The 22,643-nt window shown below is 36.2% G+C and overlaps 1 long non-coding RNA gene across 2 annotated transcripts; it reads right to left on the bottom strand.

Moving 5' to 3' along the window:
* Window positions 1-867: 867 nt before the first annotated feature.
* Window positions 868-15,805, bottom strand: LOC139137098 (uncharacterized). 2 transcript variants are annotated; one of them, XR_011553309.1, is made up of 7 exons: window positions 15,406-15,805; window positions 12,415-12,460; window positions 10,423-10,505; window positions 9,143-9,236; window positions 7,972-8,033; window positions 7,087-7,243; window positions 868-3,522 (listed from the first exon to the last, which is right to left on the bottom strand). It is a non-coding gene; the product is annotated as an uncharacterized lncRNA (long non-coding RNA). The 2 variants fall into 2 exon arrangements; XR_011553308.1 differs by having other exon boundaries at window positions 7,087-7,227.
* Window positions 15,806-22,643: the final 6,838 nt, after the last annotated feature.

Raw genomic sequence — 22,643 nt, 5'->3', positions numbered from 1 at the left:
GCATGGTTGCAGAATATTGCATCGTTGTGCAAATTATGAGGTGAAAAAGAGGTTTCTGGTTTTCATTGTGGATATTATGTTTGGTAGACATGGAATAAAAATATTAAAGACTAATCATGGAAATTAATTTGGCTTGTTCCATTTCCAACTGTACAGTTGCTAGATATTATTATACAGTGCCTATATATTCTCATGTAGGAGTAACTCGGTATCATTTGGAATCAGAAAATGTATTTACATTTGTAAAGCTGTACTATCTATAACTGTTCCCCTGTTTTTATATTTTGTCCTGGTATCAAGTGTGGTTTCTCGTCTAACTCTGTAAAGCATGATGAATGTAAGTTTTTAGCCAATGAACACAACTTAATTGTGTACAATCACTGCTGTTTAATGTTGAAAATTGAATTTACGTCTGGATTTAAAGTCATTTAACGACAAAAAAAACAATCAGACCATACACAACCACATCCTGTATTAACAAGCAGAAAACTAGATATTTTAGGAAGCAAGAAACGTTATAAACAAGGATAAACAGAAGAAAAATAGCGAAGAATTGTCAGAAATTACAGACAGTAACCCTTTGCTGCAGATGCAAAAAATTGTAAAACACCAATGTTGAGAAGTCCCTATCAATGTCCCTTGCAATGTTCATATCTTCCTAGGGAAGTGAAGAGATTTGATCAGCACTTCATCTGGATATATACACTGCTTGAACACTGCTGTGCATTAAATCAGCTTTTCTGAAGTTCCTTGCTGTTTCCTTATGAATATTTGAATACTGCATGGGAAATTGACAGTGCCTTATCAAGTTTGGTATTTTATATTTCTTGCATCTGCATTATAAATCCTAAAGATCAGAAAAGGACAAGCGATAAAAATGTCTGTTTACTTTTCAGTACCAAACTCTGCAAAAGTCAATAGAAAAACTGACCTGTAAAACAGTGCAATTAAAGAGGATTCACAAGAGGCTAACACACAAGAAATACCATATGATAAGTAATCCGCAGGTAAGTATTTTCTGGCAGGAGACTACAGCAATATGAAGGATTAAAATTTGAAGCATATATAATTATAGTAGCTTTGCATGTGGGCCTTAGGTTGTTTCGACCGGCTTCACCTACAAGCACTGTGCTGCAAATAATCATGCACTTTTGCACATTTACAAAAATACTGAAAAAAATATCCTTTTAACTGAAACATGCAGAATTTACGATGAAGAGAAGTGGAGACATGTAGTCCATTTCTGTTTCACTCGTTTGGACCTGCTTTTCCAAGATGAAAATGTTCACATCTGAATAAAATGCCTGTACTGTTTGTTTCAAAATGTCATATTGTCTTCATACTGTCGATATATTCAACCCTTTTCAAGTTTCTCAATATCATTCCATAGCATTCAAAACATGCGTAGCCGGTATGGCCGCCGAACACGCCACCATTGCAAGCGTGTAGGAAAACTAGACATTGTGTAATATTGACTTCCACACTGAAAGGGGTTGCAAATAATGTCAGTATGAGGATATGATATTTTGTAATGAACAGTGCAGGAAATTCATTTATATGTGAACATTTTCAATTGGAAAGCAGGTCCAAATGAGTGGGACAAATCGGCCACTTTCATGACCCCTGTGTGACCCCTACATCCTGGCATTTTTGTTGGTATAAGTTTTACTAATTTGAGTTCAAACTCTGCAACCGTGAACCTAATTATCATTGAAATTTGTGTACTCCAACTCATCCTTGAACAAAACTTAGGATTTTATTTGTCACAAAGGGAGAAAAGTTGAAGGTTGTATGATGCCATACCAACAGAAATACCAGATTGTGAGGTCACTCAGGGCTCAGGGGTCATGAAAGTGGCCTATTGGTTTGCGTCATCTCAACTTCTATTCATATCCTGTGGCAGTGCTTTTCCAAGCTTAGCATAAAATATGCAAATTGCCTGAAAACAATTTTCAATATCAAATATTATTTTATAGCACGTGACAAATTTGCATCATTTGTGGGTGAAGAAGAATATTATTACTGATAGTTTTTTGTTGTGCATTGAACGAGTGTAAAATACAAGTAATATTTCAAGAGTATTACCATACAAAATAATTCTGTATATTGAATAACTGGTTAAAGATCTTTCTTTACCAGATGAGGTGCGTCAAGTCATATCTAATTCTGTCATACCAAAGGAGAGTTCACCAATTACAGAAAGCCCATCAACAGATGAGACAGAGCATTGCTTCGTTACAGAGGCACTGCATTACTGAAACTGCTGGCTGCATCAGACAACATGAAAAGGTGAGTTTTTAACTTTTCCCTTTAAGTGATGATCCCTTATGTATGACAGGTGTCCAGTAACTTGTAATAATTTCTCACTGAATTACATTAGATGACAGTTGGTTTTACTGGAACACCACCTGCACATTTTTTCACAAAATGCAATCCAACAAGAAGGTTCAGCACTGTCACTTGTTATGCTGTGATTACTGAAGAAAATGAAATATGTTAGTATCATGTCATTCTATTTCTGAAACACCGGATATACACTTGATAATCTCAACAAAACAATCCATTTTGATGCATATTGCATGATAGTTGCAATTTCAGGAAATGCACAGAAGACGCCAGACAGGTGGTACTAGAGCTGAGAGCAATCCCGGTGAAGATTTACATGGGAAGAAATGTAATTATCTTCAATAAATCAAAGCACTGATTGGATTGACAACACTTAAAACCATTATTCATCTTCCAAAATTAGGTCTCTTCAATGGCAAAAGATAACCATGAAGAGTAAAGGCGTAAAATGGACCTTGCCTCAGTATGTTTACCACTTATGACTTATAAGTAATTAAATTTGGATGAAAATTAAATTTGGATGAAAATGTTTTTAAGTTGCTTGAAATAGAATATCGAATCAATAAAGTAATGTTTTGTATGTCTTTTTCAAATTTACACCAGATAATAATAGCTTAATTGTCATGTTGCTACAATAAAGTCATGTCATGATCACTTTTCCTTCACACTCTCTTTCATTAACCATGTCCTCACTTATCTAAAAAATTGTAATTGCTTCTTATCATAGCATAAAGTCATCATACTTATAATATCACCCCAATTAACATCTAAACTCTTTCTCTTTTTACATACTTTCTACATCACCCAATTTAGTACTACATCCCATCACATCACATCACATCCTAACTATCACTAGCTTCATTTATCTTTCTACATCCAGGATCAGACGTTTGTGAGACTCTATAGCTCAGCGGTCAGAGCACAGATCCATGTTACAGCACAGACGGGATCTGGGGGTCCCAGGTTCAAACCCTGGTGGAGTCAATGTACTTTTTCCTGGCATTAAGAGTCCAGCAGTACTGAATGATGTATTTGCTGCATCTCTGTTCCATCACCATTTTCAATCTTCCACATCTGGCAATTAAAACACATTTCATTTTCCAGGTTTATTCCATTACAGATTTTACTGATGAATTTACTTCCAGTGGAATACCATGTATCCTGAGTTCACTGCTCCTGAAAATGAACAAGTAGATATCAATGAGCACTATTTTATAATAGTTTAATTCCAAATTATTTGTAGAAAGTTGCACACTTAATAAGATTCATGAATTATTTTTATTGTTAGTTGTACATGTTATTCAAATATGAATGCAGATTTAACAAACAGATGAAACTGTAAGAGATGTAATTACTGGGCATTTCAATTTTTTTTTTTGGAATTCTCACAAGAAACTTCAGTAGATGCACACGCACAAAATATAACACAACATCCAAAAGTTACAGCTAATTGAGCTTCAAGAAATATTTTATTTTGTACAGGTAATGGGGCATTTACCTAAAAACGAACTCTGGGATAAGCTTTATTCATTATTAAGTTTTACTCTCTTTTTATAATCCATATGCAGGACAAGAAGCTGACGTGTGTGCAATATCTGGATGCAAATATCCGGGAAGTAAACGTTTACAAACCTTGCATGGTGTGTACGAGCTAAAAGATGATATTGTGTTAAAGATGAACAACAAAGACCACATTAAAACCTGCAACAGACATTTCAACAATGAAAAAAAACGTGGCCACCCACATGGGCACACTAAATATCAAACCAAAAATAATCTGCCAAAAACAGTTACAATGAAAACTTGTAGTCTCTGTCACAAGGAATGCAATGTAAGTCAGTCACAACCATGCAATCTGCACTGTGTGACACTTGGACTAACAAATCCCCAAACATACCAAGTCACATGTGATTTCTTAGATGAACATGAAGAAATACCATTAGAACAGAAAAAAGAAAAATAAATCTAAACAGTAATTTGTACAGCACCATAAGTGACAGTGTCAACATCGAGTATATCTGCATGATGTGCAAAAAGCTTGTGTTACCATTACTTAAATGCCAAGAAAATACAGAGAAAAACTCCATACCATTAAATCACCATTACAAACAAAAAATCAACACACAATGCAGCATATTGACACTTCATTTTGTTCTGAATTAATCAAACATGTTAAATGTAAAAGCAAGCTTCCAAACAACTGGTCTGTTTGTAGTTACGACCAAAATACAATCCTTTTTCAGAACATTTAATTTTCAATGAAACTTGGCACGTTCCCCGTATGATCAAATCAGTCTATGACCATGATGTATTAGTCTGTCAATTTTATCTTCTTGGTAAAATGATAGAAACTAAAAAAGTGACCGGGAATTTTGAAGAAATTTATGACAAATTGTCAGATGAATTAGAAACACACTCTAAAGTGAGAATCTGTTGTGGTATTAACTCAACTGATGACATTCTAGCATGTCAGGAATACCAAGTTACACATAAAGAAAGTTCCCCTTTCACAATAAGCCAACAAGCATTTTCACCTCGACCATCAAACCAAATCATAGTCAAAACGATACGAGCGCACAATAAAAATGATGACACCAAAAATTGCCAAATAAAAGCTGGCAGTGATAGGGAAAGATGCCCTGCTTGTTCATCGCTGTGTACATACATAAAGAGAAATATTACCAAAAATGTAAACACTTCAACACCACCTCCAAAAACAAGTTTTTTCCAAATTAACATATGAAGCTCTACTTCAGCGGGCCAGGAAACTTGCGTCTAAAGTAAAGCTATTCAAGAGGAAAATGAACACATTGTCAGAAACTATTTTTTAATGAATGCAAACCCGAAAATCAAATAGAAGCACCGTCAAATATCAATCTCACATCAACAAATCTCACTACATTGTTTGACTACGCTATCAGAAATAATATCCTGTGGAAAATTCAGTACTCTACAGTCTGATATCAGACACGGTAATATCTCTAACACAGCATGAAAAAGAATCAAAAAATCGAAAAATTACAGAAAATCATCGTCCAAAAGGCATTCGCTTTAGCCCCCTCGTAATTAAATTTTGTGCCAGAATAGCAGAAAAATGTGGTAAAACTGGATATGAAGTTGTTAGAAATATAATTCCCATACCAACGTGGCAAACTATCAAAACCTACCGCCAATCATCAAAGTCGTATCATCCCATTAATGAGGAAAACTTGAAACTTATGACACAAGAACTTGCACGAAGGAACTGTAAAGGGATTGGTGGTGTCCACTGGGACGAGATGATAATCCGTAGGGTGTGACGGTATGCCAACGAACAAACAACCTCATTGGATTTGAAGACCTTGATATTCCAGATTTGTACACTAACAGAGATATGCTCACAGAGACTCAAAAAACAACACTACAAGAAGATGAAGATGATGGAGGCTTTCCTTTGCATTCATCAGACAGTGATTATGAAGAAATGGATCCTGGCACTGAAAAAGAACCACTGGCACCAGCAAGACTAATTTTACAGTATTTTTGGACATCTCTTGAAGGGACTTCATTGGCCCATTGCAAGTTTTCCTCTTGATACGATAAACTCTAACAAACTGAAGAAATGCACTGATTCAGTATTAAGGGCCCTTGGAGGTTTGAAATTTGGAGACAACAAAAAAATTGAGACTATTTATGGTGTGTGTGACGGGGCTACCCACAGTGCTGCCTTCATAGAAAGGAATAACAAATTAGATTGGATGTCAAGAAATCCATACAATGATAACAAACCAATTTTCTGGTTATGTGACCCTCCCCACATAATGAAGCGATTACGTAACTTTGTTCTTTGTCCAGACAGAAAGTTGACACTTCATTCCTCTCATATAAAACCTGAACATTTCTTTGATGTGGCACTACATAAAAGAACTAAATTATCTGAAAAACACATCAACCTTGATAAATGTACCAAAATGAATGTCAAACGTGCAGTCGAAACGCTTTCAGAAGAAGTAGCTGAAGACATGAAAATAAGCTCTTATGGAAGATCGGAAACTTGGCTGACAAGGCAATACATACACAACTGTACAACATACTTCTCAGTAATGAACGATGTTGAAGAGGACCACCAGAGTTTGAAAAATTAGTAAAAGTATTACTTTTTTTTAAGAATTGGTTTTCCATATTAAAGCATCATGAAAAGGATCGGGCCTCAACAAAGACTGATTACTGGAAACAGTTCATTTCACTGCAAACATACAGAGATGTTCTAAGATCTATCAGAGGATTTATAGCTCTCAGTGGATACTAAAAATAAACCATCCTGAAATAAAATTTGTGCCAAGGACAACCAATCAAGACGACGTAGAAACTACTTCAGTTTACAGCGGGCAAGACTGACTGGAGGTGAACCGACAGTTGAACAATACATGGACGGAAATAGCACACTAACAACATCATTCTCCTCAAAGCTGAGAGAACGATCTTGTAGAACAATTTGGTTCTTACAATAAGGCAGTCCTCCCAAATTTTGTTTCAATACCACTAAGAAGAAAAGTCACTCCTGTCGATTCTGAATCAGCAACAACTCAAGATCTGTGGTCTACCTCAGATGTACTCACAGAAAATCTTCAAAACCATCATTCCAGCATATAGACACATTTCAAAGCAAGGCCAAAGAATTTCAACTCATTCGACACGCACAACAAACAATTAAATAATTCTTTTAAAGATGCCAAATAAAATGAAATTCAATACACTCACCGTATTTTGTCATTAATGACAGAGAAAACCAATCAACAAACTTTGCTAGACTTTCTTCACCATCTAGACTGTACACTAAGAACCAAATATTACAATACTCCATCTTGGACACCTTCAACATATATGACATCAGTGGAATGCCTAAGGAAAGAAAAAGCTGTAAGAGACCACTGGACAAAGTTACTAGAATCTGTGAATTTGACACCAGCTTCCAAATTCAACAGGAACAAAGCATACAGTTACTTGGAAACTTTGTCAAAAATTTGCACGACGAAGGTGTGTGACATATCTGGCTACTGATGGTCTTAACCCTACAGTAAAAACAACTGCTGTCAGGAAATTACTAAAAGAATATTCCGAAGATGTTCAAGCGCCCCACACCAATGATGTCTGTTTTAATTGTGGAGTTAAGGGTCACTGGGCAAGACAATGCAGAGCTACAGCAAAGCATGATGAGAGTGGCTGAAACATCAAACTGCTACTTTTGTGGAGAAGCTGGTCATCTGAAGAAGTCTTGTCCTAAACTGAATATTAGATTTAGTGAGGTAATAATGCTAATGAAGCAAGACATTGCAAATTCTATTACATCTACAAGGAACAACAATGCATTTTACAATGGTGTACAGTGCATAGTGCATAGTGCAGTTACATTTAAAGGGGAAGGACACCAATGCTGATTTTGTCATAAGTGCCTCATCTAGGTTCACTAATAGTGGGGAAATCATTTTCACCAATTATAAATCATGCAATTTCTCTACAACAGACGGGAAAATCATGCAAGGTGCTCATATTCAGGGCTTCAAAATGGATAGAGCCTGACTGCTGCCATTAATTTTTGGTCACCCCATAAGCACTAAAATCTAATATTTCTTTCAAAGAACTCACCTTTATTTTTCATCAACAATCATTATCCACAATCATTATCCACTGTTTAACTGTTCATGATACTAGAAGAACAAAATAACAAAAATATCATCAATGAGACGGAGACGCTCACATTTTTTTGCAAAGTGGGTTTTAATACTATTATACATCAGACAACAACTAAGTTACTTGTAGATACAAAATCAAGATACTTCTATGTGAAAAATTTCATCAATACTTTAAAAGATATAAAAGATATAGCTAAAAGATATAGCTGTATCTAAGTTATGCTAAATTTAGCCTGGTGTCAACTGACCTGTTACAGCTGATGACACCATATTGTACATGTACACATTACCAAAAATGAGATAAGCTCACCCACAAATACATTTTGGATATTTTCACAGTAATTTTTAATCAGTATAATGAGAATACCCAAAGGAACCCCAAAACTAAAATTCAAAATAATTAGATCAATAAATTTTGTAAAGAAAAATTTTGACCAAAATGCCAAAAAATTGCCCCAAATACATTAGTATTTCCTACATAATATTAGTATGTTACAAAGAGAGGATAGCTACCATATAAGACTCTAAAATCAAATGTCAAAGCATTGCAACCAGAAAATTGAGAGAAATAAATTCTTGATCCAAAATGTCAATAAATTACAATCTGTTTTGTTTTTTTGGACAAATTTTGTATAGTTAATCCTAGCATATAAACATGTAAATGCCCATATCAGTGCCAAAAATCCATTGCAGTGACATTCACAACTCTTAATTCTTAATTTTAGTATAGACATGTTTCAAAACTGAACATTATGCCAAATTTATAGCTTTTGTGTCCTTTCCCTTAAATTTTACAGAATGGAACACCAGCTGCTGAAGTCCTAAAACTGCCAGAGGTGAATTTGGACAACCGTATAGAGAGTATGAGTGACAACCAACAAATCAATGGAGACAGAAAAGACAGCAGATATTTTAGACAGTGTTCTTCAGAATGGTTTGAAGTGAGACGAGGCCTTATCACTGGTAGTAAAGCTGCAACAGCTTTGGGTAAATTGTTAATTTTATAAAATCATGCGACTGTCATAAAAAATAAATTTATTGAGTGCACGTAGACAATGACAATGATTATGCAAAAGCAGATGAACATATTTTAAATGGCATATTGCTACGAAAATGTGCTTTACCCCATTTTCATCTTTACATTGTGCATTCTCAAAGGTCTCCTTACTGTGCTGTACCAGGCACTCCACCAATAATCTTGTATCTTGAAATCTGCTTCTAACAGGATGGAGAGGAAAGAAGGAGATGGATGACTTGTACCGAAGTCTAAGGAACCACGATGACACACAGCTACAGCCAAATAAAGCTATGAAGTGGGGAACCATGTGTGAAGACTCTGGTGTTGTCACATACATACATTATTTAAATATTACTAAATTTGTGAAGACAGGGTTTTGGGTTTTTGAGGACAACGAAAAATGTAAATGGCTAGGAGCCTCACCTGATGGCATTGTTAACAACAAAATTGTAATAGAAGTTAAATGTCCATTTAGCAATGGCAAATTATTTCCTTATAAAAATATTCCAATAAATTATATACCACAAATACAGCTTGAAATATTGGTTACAAATACAGATGAGTGTCATTTTGTTTGCTGGACACCCAAAAAAACAACTATTTACAGAATTAAAAGAGACAACGAGTTTATTGCACTCCTACTAACAAATCTGAAAAAATCTGGGATTGTGCCCAAAGTGGAAACCCTGTAATATTAACAGAACAAACAAAAATATTAAAGTTGAAGGCAAAAGAAATTATTAACAAGAGTGAACTTCTCATTTCAGCTCCTTCATTCAAATCAAATGATATTTCTAAACACAAATTCTTCGATGATTTTTGCAAACATGATGACCTAAAACAAATACAGACATTTTAAAGACAGCTTCTTCCCATGTTTCTCAATATTACCAATCTTATTCTTATAATTCAGGAGGTGTAAGTAATTCATGTTTTATTGACACATTTTTGGAATGTATGTATAATGTTGTAAAAAGGAAACTTTCAGCCTTTGAAAACATTTCAAACCAAAGTGAAATAATGTCAACTTTTATGAAATCTTTAGATCTTAGATCTAGAAATATGTTCCATGCAAGCAAAATGTCAATGTGGCACTACCTGTGCAACCATACCACAGATGGTCTTATGCTTTTTCCAATAGGTAATATGGCTGCCATTGGAACCATTTTTGATAAATTTTATCAGAATATGAAAGAAAATGAAAAGCAAATGTTTTTTTTTAAAAACATCCTTATTTAATCAATGTCCAGCTGTTCAAACACACAACAAACAGCACATAGCATGGTGTCAGACCCTACCACTGTTACGAAAGTCAATTACTCTTGATTTTGTCAATAATCAAGGAAAGGGATATGATGTGGTTAAGTTGTTAGAATTTTTACTTACACAAAGGAGAAATCCCAGCATTTACAGATGTCATAGACGACTTGGTGATAGGGTCTGCAATACCACTGTATTTACAACATTGTCTGTAATAAATGAACCATATTTGTTTACTGTGGAGCTAGAAAAAGATGAAAAAAATTATCTTCAACCATTCTTATTAGAAAATAACCTTGATATTCATATAGGCCAAAATATTCAATATGATTTGGCAGCTATTATTTACCATAATGCCCATCATTTCTGGTGTGAGATTTTTTGTTCTAGTGTTGGGTGCAAGCCAGGATGGTATATGTACAATGACACATTGGATAATGGGAAATCACAGTATAAGGGTAGGAAGCCTTGCGTTGCTAATCCAGAATACATGTACATTTTAATTTTTGAAAGACATGCATCAAACACATCTTCATCAATGTATGCCAGCAAAACAATCAAGGATGCAATGTCTATGTTTCATGTCAATAACACCATTGCAAATGAAAGGCAGAATAAAACAAATTTGACTACTGTCTTACAGCAATGCCATATAGAAATAATGGATAAAGACACCATTTCAACACTGAAAGAAAAAATATTGGCCAACAAGGCCCAAATAATGAGTATGGCTTGTGGCATTCAAAGCACATCAACAAGCCAATCTAATGACTCAGAAGCAAATGACACACACGAAAAAAAGATCTCGCTTGTTGAGCTAAGTAATAGCAATAAGGATGGACCAATAGAGCTTTCTATCCTTGATCATAACTACAGCACAAATATCAAGCGATGTCATTCAAACAACGAAATTGGTCCATCAGAAATATGTCTCTCTACAAAAAGGCGACGTACAAAGTCTTCAATATACCCAGAAAATGAATGGGTAAAATAGCGCAGTGTATGGATCCGAGGTATAAACTAGAAGGAGATTCAAGGTCACCAGGCCGATTTTGACATAATGTCCTTTTGGTTCCATAAGTAGGGGAAAATCATTTTCACAAACCATACATCATGCATTTTTTCTCAAACAGGGGTGAAGGCTTGCATGTGTGGGGGCTTCAAAATGGCTGCAATGGAGTTTTTAGGGATCAACCATTCTTGCATGAGGACTGGCTCTGCTGAAGTTGTTGACCTTTCACAACAAATAATGTTGGCATATCTCTTCTTTACACTCAGAGTTAACGGCTAAATGTTGTTTACATCTCTAAATTTCAGAAGTGGAAACATTGCTACTTGAAAATCATTGACAATTAGTTGCAGTTTCACGGTTTTGTCCCCATGCAAAAAAGGTTGATCCCTAAAAAGCACCATTGCACGTATGATTTAAAATAACAATAAGGCCGAGTCTCTGAAATGTTCTTTTTTTTAATCTTAACGTGCTTTATTGTTTACCAGGTACACAGCAATTTTAGCCAAAGTTAACTTTCAAACAATGAACGCATTGTTTCACTGAATTTGACTTATAATGAGACATTCTTAACTTTTTTTAAATGGATCTATTAAGTACCAGTATGTCATTGCTTGAGAGTAGGTACCACTCAGCAATAATCATCCATTTTGTTCATGTAATCTTTTTTATTGAATGAGCAATTAACTTTCAGAAAGTGAAATTCACTCTCAGATTAATTCTCTTGAATTTATTCAGCTTCTGATTTTGACCACAGTAAAGTTTAGAATTTAGGCTTCAAAAAAATTGTGCTGGTAACATGCACTGCCACCAATTTTTTCACAACAATATGTATATTGAGTTCAAGCTAACAACCTTGATGAGCATTGATATGTATTTTTAAATTTATAAAATCAATGTTGTGTTATGGATTACATGTCCAGAATCTGTCCTTAACATTATATTGCAGTCATGTTTTTTTTTTAATCTATTGCAGAGTAAGATTTCATTAATAATTTCAAGGGAACATAACAACCTTACCATTGTGATATAAACTGTGCCTGTAACTAATAAAAAGGTTAGCTTTTCATTTTTAAACATACAAGTACAAAAATGTTATAGAAACTTACCTTCATACTGCTTATGGACATTTGGATTTGGCATGGATTCATTGATCTAAAATATAAAATGACAAAAATCATTTGTCAGGATTAATTATTACACCAGCGATTGGCTGTTTTCAGGACAAATACATAACCCTACCCACTGGTATTGTGTACCAATCATTTTTTGCCAAAAAAACATGTTCATTTTTGTTCTAAAGGGTTGAAGGTTATGTAGTGGTCATGAAAACAGCTCCTTTAACAGGGCTCGAAATTAACTTTTTTGATCACTTGCATTTTGGGCAAGTATAAAAGATTTTTACTACCCCCATGGACAATACTACTTGCCCAAGTGTTTTTTATATTTCTATTCTTTTATTTTGGGTTGTCATCATTTATGTTCGTTTCAAACATCGCAGTCCATTAGTGTTGATCTGCATGCTTTTTGTCATCTTATCCACCAATAATCAATCACAAGATTCAGACATTTAGGGACTTGCAAATCATTTAAAATCATTTCATATTCTAATCAGCATTTTTGGTAAATCAAACTTGGTAAATGTGCTGATGCAACAGCAAAAATGACTTGACGTGCGTCTCTTAAATGATTCAAACTCTAAAAGCACATTTTTTGCAGATGTACTCATATTCCATTGCTTGATCAGTAGAAACAATGGAATTATTTTTTTTTTCAACATCTTGTCTTGTCATATCTATCCTACCATGAGCTTTTATGAATTGTCTACGGTAATATTTTTAACCTTTACTTGTTAAATTAAATGTGTACATTTTAATCTCATAAATGACTGAGTCAATAAACTAAAGAATTGCTTCAACAAGCTTCATTCGTATATGTATTGTTTGTATACTAATAGTATAGATGAGTTATTATTTCATTAAAAGTGAAATAAAAAATCGTGTCAAGGACACAGTCGCTTCCATATAGTGTGCTAGGCAGATTTCAGAGATTTTTAGCCAAAAATGTGATAAATTGCCCCAAAATTCAAATATAGAAATTTCACTTACAATTTGGGTATATCTACTTAGGTCAAAAATAGAAACCTGCATAATACAAATTTTAAAAGCAGTTGGATAAGCCACATTTCAGAGAAGACTAATTTTGGACCAAAAATAGGGAAAATTGGAAAACAAAACAATCCCATTTTGACCAAAATAACCAAGAATTTGGATGTATTGCTTGACAAAGTCACTGGAAAATAAAATAAACATATTCTAGTCACTGAGAACCATCCTTTCACCAAGTTTGAATGATATACCTGACATAATTTCATATTAGAAAATATAAGCTCTTTTTGGTATTTATATATAAAACCAAATATGAGCTAAAAAGATAATGATGTATGATCAGTCAGGATTTTTAAGAGACACATGAATGGAGACATCATAATGACAGCTGTTTACCCAGCAGGGTGTAATGAAACATGTTTTTGCAGTGCCAGCTGTTTAAGGTAGTTTTAATATTTTTCATATGATATATTTGTCAAACTCATTGGGAGAACAAAAATACGAGAAAAATACTCAAAAGTTACAGCTCATGGAACTTTAATTTGTTTCACATTGTGTGATTGACCCTTTTTTTGCTCTGACAAGCAAACAAACAAATTTATTTTTGTGACTAACTCTGGCAAGATGAGTTCATATCAGGGTGGTGTAACACTATGTCATGACTGGTCAAACGGTCTTGTTTATTAGTGAAATTAGAGAAGAAAAGAGCATGTGATTCATGGAATGGATTTGTGATGTTGACAAATCAGAAAGTTTCATCAATGTTTTCAAAAAAGTAACTGCCCTAGATAAAATTGAAGACAATGTCTCCTTTTGATCTAAGCCCTCCAAGCCAAAGTCTCCATTGTACTGATCCTCTCACAGATTAAACATTGAAAAGTTCTTAGATAGGGTGAACTTGAACATGAAAGAACTGCAGTACTCAAGTGGCATACTTCAGGAAATATGACATCAAATCAATTCCAGCAATCATAATCATTCAAGTATTATTACCAGGTCCAATAAACAATAAAAACAAACAAACAAACAAACAAACAAACAAACAAACAAATCAATGACAAAATCAGTAGTACAATCTTGAACCACTTTATAAGATCAGAGCCTAGTTAACCAGGCTAGCTAGCATGCTACACCCGTCAAGATTGAACTAGAGTGACATGTTACTGTACAGTAATTCAGCTAGCTGCCAAATTACTGTTCTGAGTCAAAGTCAGGAATGCTGTCTCTCATCATCTGAGTGACAGATTTGTCATATTTGACCTTTGATTTTTCTCACTTTCTGTGACAAAGTTGCTACATTTCCGGTCGAATTTGCAAGATAGATAGCTGTTTTCACATCCTCAAAAAGAGTGTCTCAGATTTCCCCTTTCATTGTTTTAAAGATATGGGCAGTTAAATGTGTTGGACTAAAATTTTTATTGCTCAAAAAAGAAGGGCAAGCATAAGAAATCTGTGACACTGTTTTCAAGCATATAACAATATCTTTCCATGATATAAATTTCAAACAGAAATCTATCGTGGATCCTTGGGTCCTATTGATTTTCATAACTTTCCTAAAATTGATCTTCTCAAAATCAACTGTGACTGATTAAGACATCATTTCACATGTGATGATTCTAGAATTTCATTGCATACTAATTATGAGTATTATAACAATTACCTGGTGTTTCTACATGATAATTGGTGGTGTCACGGTCCCTCCACACCCACAGGTTATCGTAACGTTGCTTGGATAGTCGTTCGAGGCGGGCGGCCGCAGGTCGCCGTTACATGTTTTACCAACTAAACGGCGACCTCTGGCCGCCCACCTCGAACGACTATCCAAGCAACATTACGATAACCTGTGTCCACACCGTGATGGTGTACATGACAAACAACATGCGTTTATGAGTATGACAGCCATTAAAATATATCAAACCTGGCAAAATTCTTTAAATTTATTGATAAATCTTTTGAAAAAGGGCAAACCTTTCAAAATTGGCATGCACTAACCTGGTGTACCAAGGATTCCATATCTGCAATCAAAATCAGTGCCACGTATATGGAAATGTCCCATCCAGGCGGTTTTTTGCAGCAAAAACGTCATTTTATGGACGATTTTAGGTCAAGTGGTGATGACCACAGCTGACAATTTTTCACGAATAAAACCAAAAATAAATGCAAGAGCCTGTCAAAAGCACACGAAACATAAATTCCGATTCACTATCGAATCAAAGATATCATCCTTCAGTGAAATGAAAACATATTTACATGACAAGGAGCTGAAATACGACGGGGTCGTTTCTGCATCGGCGACTCACTCACGCCCGCTATCAGCTGTTTGACCTCTGACGTCACAAATGTACATAGCATAGGACCGCGCGTCGCGTTCGGAGTTTTCCCCTCCCTCCTGCCCTCGTCGGATGTTCTCCTGACGAGAACGGTACGCCCAAACGCACCCACGCTGTTTTATAGTGCGCCCTCGATAATCTGAGTACTGTCTGACTTTTGTTTTTCAGGCTTCAGGCACACTGGTTGCTCATTCTGTCGATATTAATTGATTGCAAAAGAACTGTGGGCAGTATTTTATCCTCGGCTAGGTTCGAGCCCAATCAGCAAAATGGGACAATTATGGCTCATAAGTCCGTAAAAAAATATAAACCCTTACTAAATGAGGCTATCATGAAACAAATAGAGGAAATCAATGGGAAGATGTTGCAATAAAGTTTAAAGAAAGTACACGGCGCTCTGTGCATTTTTGTAAAATTTCTCGGGTCGTTTCATTAAAATGTGTTGTGCTGTTGTTGCTGTTGTTGTTGTTGATGTGATGATGATGATGATGATGATGATGATGATGATGATGATGTGGTTGTTGTTGTTGTTTTAACCAGCAACCCTTACAACGAGTAAAAATAAAATGTTCTGTGCCAGCAGTAGAGGAAACTCTTTCAAAGCAACTAAAAATGAAAGAAGCACACCGTTTCCAATAAGGCGTACGTGTAAAAGACCGTAATATGATTCTATGACGCGCGCTTCTAAATATGATTATGTTGCAATGCACAAATACACAAATTTCAAGTATGATGATACTGTTAAAAACATTAGCTGGTAAACATTTCTTTTCATTTCATATGCCCACCATCTACGCCTCACTGAATAAAAATACCGTCTATAAAGGTATATTCTATGTGAACGGATTCCGACCGCACAAAAAATTAAATATTCTTTCAGCACTTCTACAAAGACTTGGTTCAGGTCGCCGACTATCAAAAATTAAAATAATTTGCAACATATTCTCTTGTGTATCTCCTATTTCATACAAACCAATTCGAAACTTTGCAGCCCAGGTCAGGTTTTCCTAGCGATCGATTGCGTTACCCTTGAGTACGGTGCGCAGTAGTGAGTTGGTTTCAGTGATTTCGGGTGAAACTCCCTTGTATTGCGTTTAACCTCACTCATCACGTTCACCCCACTCACAAGTTCATAAATCACAGACTTGAACCAAGTCTAGTTTCTATTTCTATTTATCTTTTGTTCGAAACAAGTGAATGAGAATGTAGCTCCTCTGTACTCTTGTTTCCCGTCTACTGCGAGGAAAACACCGTCAACGGTAGTACGATGATTTCATAAAGAGTCAAATACTCCTGCATGTATGTACATGGGGCAGCCATCAAAGTGGTTCGTGCAAAAAGTCGTTCGTATTGTTTCAGCGATTTCTTGGCAGGCGGGCTGACATTTCACTCGCTTCAGTTGGCGGAAAACGGGCATGTTACAATTTTTTCTCGTTTTAGAGGGCATAGATTTTCTCTTGCCTGGAGTCATAGCGGACAAGTTGAAAAGGCCAAATGGTCCGACAGGGAGTAAACTTCGGTAGCTTTCGGAAGTTTGTCAGGGAAAGGGGAAAACATTTGGCAAACAGATTACAGTAGGGACTTTTGCTATGTGGGGGCGGGGGGGGGGGCGCTTTTCGAATTCTGTCTAGAGAAAGACAGCGGGGTGATTGGATGACGGGGAGTAGGGAGATAGAAAACTAATGAGTTGGAGGAGAATTTTTAAAGTTATAACGGAAGGGTTGTTACAAAGAGCTATTTAATACTTACCCTCTTAATTTCAATTTTATTGATATACGCAAGAGTATCATGTTTGTATGTGAAAACTAATTCGATTAAAGTTCTCAAATTCATCTGATGGACCCCTCCCCAACCCCCACCCGGAGTACCAGTCTATTTAAGTTTTTTTCCACTACAGTGGAAAGATCTATTTTAGACAGCAATTCACACATGACATGACAGTTATAGTCAGAGTTAAGTCAAGACCTATGTGACTTACGCGTCTTACTTTTTTCGACCTTTGATATTCGTTCAAGTTTTAGTCACTAGGTTTTACGATCCTTGGAAAATTTGCGCAAGCTTCTGACAGAGAATCCATGGGCGCATGATACAGTACCGTTGAATTGCGAGAAATCTATAACAAGAAGCTGTTTATTACGGAACAAAACAAAGCAAAATGAAGTAAAATATTAAATCTTTCACTATATTCACAATTTCAGTGAGTAAACACAATTAAAGTGTATACAGAAACAATGGGTGATGATGGACAGTGGGGCGAATTAATGTATCAGTACGCTGGTCTTACGAGCCGTGATAACAATGCATAGAAAATGAAACGTCGCTTGAATGAAGACTGATTAAAATTGGTATTATTTCGAAAATTGCCACCAGCAGAATGGTTCATTAATGCGGATCAATTTTGAGAAACCATAAAATGTGTAATTCCTCATTTTTTCTTCTTAGTCACGATTGCCTGATCAAATCAACTTACTTAAGATTCATAAAATGCATATCTTTTCATCTGGCGGGGGTTTTTTTTGGAATGTTGTCCACAAACTATTACAGTGTTGGTTTTATCGCATATCTGGATTATGGTCAGAGATATTTTTATCCGAAACGCGTGTCGTGCAATCCCACCTCGTAACTTCTGATGCTCGCACATTTTCCCAAAGTTACAGCTCGGCTGGCGTATCTCGACAGGCCCATCAAAGCAAAGGTATGGGAAGCTTGCGGTCTCAATTTCGACCCCTCCGATCTTATACGGCATTGGCTTCAGACCAAACATTACGTTTCGGAGAATTTGACCATGGCGGCGGCCAGCTTTGATGCATTCGAACCTGCGACCCCCACTTTCTTTAACTGCCGATAGGAGACCGCCTGGCCTGGCTTACATGGTAAATGTGGACCTGCCTCTGTGTAGAAGGTTGAGAAGTTGAGCGAATAAAGAGATTAAATTAACTCGATATGCATCATATAATAATCTTAAAGTTATACTGTCCCTCTTCACTCTCGATATCGTTCGCTGGAGTATTAATATAGAACACGCCTCGAAATTGAAAGGGTTTGCAAATTTTTTTCATAGGGAAACTTTGACTCATTCCCTTTCAAAATAAAAAGTAAAAAAATAAATAAATAAATAAATAAGAGAAACAAATTACCGAATATTTCCCGACACTTGAAATCCAAAATGGCTGCCATCCCTGTATTAATTCGACCGGAGAAAATATTATCTCCGATTTTCACGAAAATAAGCTGGCAAAGTTCTATTTTCTTCATAAGCTTCAAATTCAGCCCTCGATATGTGGTAGACCAAAATGTATCGGAAAAGTTTGAGAGTCTGTGGCGCATTCTACCTTCCAGGAAGAACGCGCCTCTCAAACTTTTCCCATTCTTTTCTGATCTACCCCTTGTGGGGGCTCATTTTGAAGCCCTTGGAGAAAGAAAACGTTTCAACGTCTTAGTTTTTTGAAAATCGAAGTTTTTTTCCCATAGAGATAACACAGGGATGGCGACCATTTTGAAATTCAAATATCGGTAAACCTTGGGTAGTTTGTTTCTCTATTACTAAAACTTTGCACAGCGACCCCTTCTTGATTTTGAAAGGTAATGGTTGAAACATTTCTCAAATAAAGTTTTGAGCAAAAGTTTAAGTCTTTCACTTTTGAGACGCATACTGCCTTAAAGGGACAGAGGGATACTGTTTTCACATGATATCTGCTGTAGAACACAGACAAACCACTCTTCATCTCTTCGCTACTAAAGTAAATAGAAATACAAATTATAGCCTTGCAAACGCGACTCATCGTGCAAGGTATGGAAGCAAGGAAGGAATTCTAGCGAGGAGTAGAATTAAGTTGTCACCAATAACATTAGACATTCACATATCGGAAGCGTTGACTATTTGGCTTCTTTGGTAGCAGGACAAGGAAATCTATATAAAAAACATGAATTGAAATTACATAAGAATCAAATTTGTGGAACTTTAGGTCATTTAAAGGTATGCAGTCACCTGTAATCTAAATATGCCCATATATGGTCAAAGGGGCGTACCTTTGTATTCAAAATGCCAATGTGAGGGCGCTCTCTTTAAAAAGCGGCCACCAACTTAAAATCTGTGATTGGTAAGATTTTCTCTCTCCATGGTAACTGTGGTAAAATTGGAACAGGTGACAGTATACCTTTAATTTTGCATTTTTTGCCATTTTGGCTAGGATAATGTTAATATGAAAAAATCGAAAAACTCGTTATAGTTTTGATTTTTTGTTTCACTTTAATAGTTTCGTTGTTTTGACCTAAAGGCACAAGGTATTTACTTAGGGAAAGGTTATCGGCTTCCCGTTGTCGAGAGGTGAGCGAAACGTCGTTTGGCTTGTACGAAGAGAGTCAAGTTTAAGGGTGAACACACCAAAAGGGCGCGGCTTTTCGGACTTTGATTTTTGTTAACTGTTCTTTTCGTGGACCCAATTGGAAGGCTATGGAGTAAACGAATTCTTAGGCCTAACTGTTTTGTTTTTTGTCAAAAAAAATTGAATATTTACATTTTTGGCCATGGAAGGCGCTGCAGCCATTTTGAATTTTCAATAACGGTAAATTTTAGGTGATTTGTTTCAGCAATACCAAACGTTGCACTGTGACCCATATTTGTTCTGTTGGATTCACAATCGACCACTTTAAAGGGGCGATCCCAGATCCCTGGTTCTCGTACAAGTGGTTGTTGACATTCACTGCTTCTGTGATTTCAGTCCTTTGTTCTTCTTTAAAAGTTGTGCACAGATAGTCAATTTGCAAAGAGATAAAGCTGACAAAAACCCCGCCCCTGGAGCCGGAGGTGTCTTGGCCAAGCTTGCGACTTTGAGTTTCGGGGCGTGTGCTACCTTAACGAATGGCTAACCTGGTGGCAAAATCAGGTGTAATAAAGTGTACAGGGACACGAACAGTTTAAACTTAAAAGATATACTGATCTAATGATGGTCTTCAGGCAGGAGAAGATTTGTAGCATGGAGAAGGAACCCCGAGGAAGCCGGGATGGTATATTTGTCCATCCCGAGCCTTGACAGCTCTAGTACGGCATCCCTGCTTGATGTATGTTTATTAGGCATTTAGATAACGGATTTGACAGGTTATTGGCCTGTAAAAAACGCTGATGGCGCTCTGGTTACTGGCTGTAATATTTTATTGGGTCGAGAAGAATGCAGGCAAGAACGCTGGATAACACGGATTAAAATTTGTGGGCCATAAAAGCCAAAGCGAGAAATCTCATTGATGCTGTATCGTTTGTCCACTGGTCGTTCTTAATTTCAGCATATTTTTGCTGTCATTTTATTTCGCGAGTTTTAATAGCCACCGTTTTACAATACTCTTGTTCTGAGCGCCGAAAAAATATGATTTATAGCCGGTATTCATTTTATAAATTTGTCGACTGCGTGTTTTAATAGCCGCGTATATGCGGGGGAGAGGTCGTGACTTTGGGACGATGTATGGGTTGTGGTATTCGGGAATTCGCGATAACACGAGTCGCACCAGGCCGCATGCATGTGCGGTTTACGGACGATGTACCCCGCTGGGTTAAGTTTTATGTCAAATTTAATAGCGACCTTCCGCCGAGGTAAAAATGCAAAATATTGACTTTTATTATTTTCCGCGACTCCGCTGGCGAGAAAAGCTGAAACAGATGTTCGGACGTGGAGTACGAGTTCGCTGTCTGAAAGGGCATGTATGACGTCACTCTGACGTCATCCTGAATCACACTCTGAGTAGATCCGTATTCAACGTGATATCGAACAATGTGAGCCTGGCGAAAAGATATTTCAAGTCTTTACCATTCTTCAAATGCAACTTATGTTAAAATGCTTGCAGGAGTGTGACCACAGAACGTTTTTTTTCAATGGCGACAACTTAGACTGAATAATTTTCGAGTAGCAATTCAAACATGACCGCCGCAAATATACGCGTAAACGCCTTAAATTAATCGATCAAATCCATCTACAAGGAATGAAAAAGTGACATTTTCAAAGACGATATTACGTAATAACGGGAATCAAAAACATCTCTCCGAAGACTGGAAGATATTTTGTTTAGGAGGCAAAAATGAAAAAAATCCCCAGCTAATCATGCTTTCACATCAAACGTTGGCTACTGTAAATTTCACATACTGGCTGCTAAATTTGACGCAACTGGCTTAACCAATCACATACGTTTATTGTGAGTGCTATTTCTAAATTCTCAATTGCCAAAGAATTTCTTCAAATACTTCCTCAAGTAGAGTATGAACTAAACTCAAAAAATGCAAAGTTCCAGGTTTTTATTGCCGTGTAAATACTACAGTTGATCATGAGAGGAATGCCTTTAATAAAAATAAAGTATCGCAACGTCCAAAAGAAGAAAATGGAAAGGCTTTATTGTTAGATAGTGTCAGTCATTTGGAAAAGGAAGGCCATTTCCTCAGTAAAGTGATGAGTAACTCCATCTATCTATTCACTAAACCATCAATCCATCCATCCATCCATACATACTGTATACATGCATACATTATGTAGAGAATATACAAGACACGTATTTGAAGATTATATGGTTTAGAAATGTCTGTCTGTCTGTCTGTCTGTATGTATGTATGTATCTAATATGTATGTATTTATGCATCTATCTATCTATCTATCTATCTATCTATCTATCGCCCTACCTATCTATCTATCTATCTATCTATCTATCTATCGCCCTATCTATTTCAACCTCGATGTAAATCCCAAGTTCTTCAGTAAATCTTTGGCATACGTTTGACTGAATTGTGAAAGGACTACACGGTTTTAGTTCATAGCCCATCTAGATTTAAGGGGTTGGTAAGAAAAGCGTTCATAAATGCCATTTTCCACACTGCGTATAATACATCCATTTGTGTTTCTTCCTCTAGGGCTCACGCCTTCG

Source organism: Ptychodera flava, chromosome 7 (assembly GCF_041260155.1).
Source record: "Ptychodera flava strain L36383 chromosome 7, AS_Pfla_20210202, whole genome shotgun sequence".
In the NCBI taxonomy this organism is placed as follows: Eukaryota; Metazoa; Hemichordata; class Enteropneusta; family Ptychoderidae; genus Ptychodera; species Ptychodera flava.
Note: the sequence above shows the minus strand (reverse complement) of the source record. Positions and strands in the feature narration are given on the sequence as shown.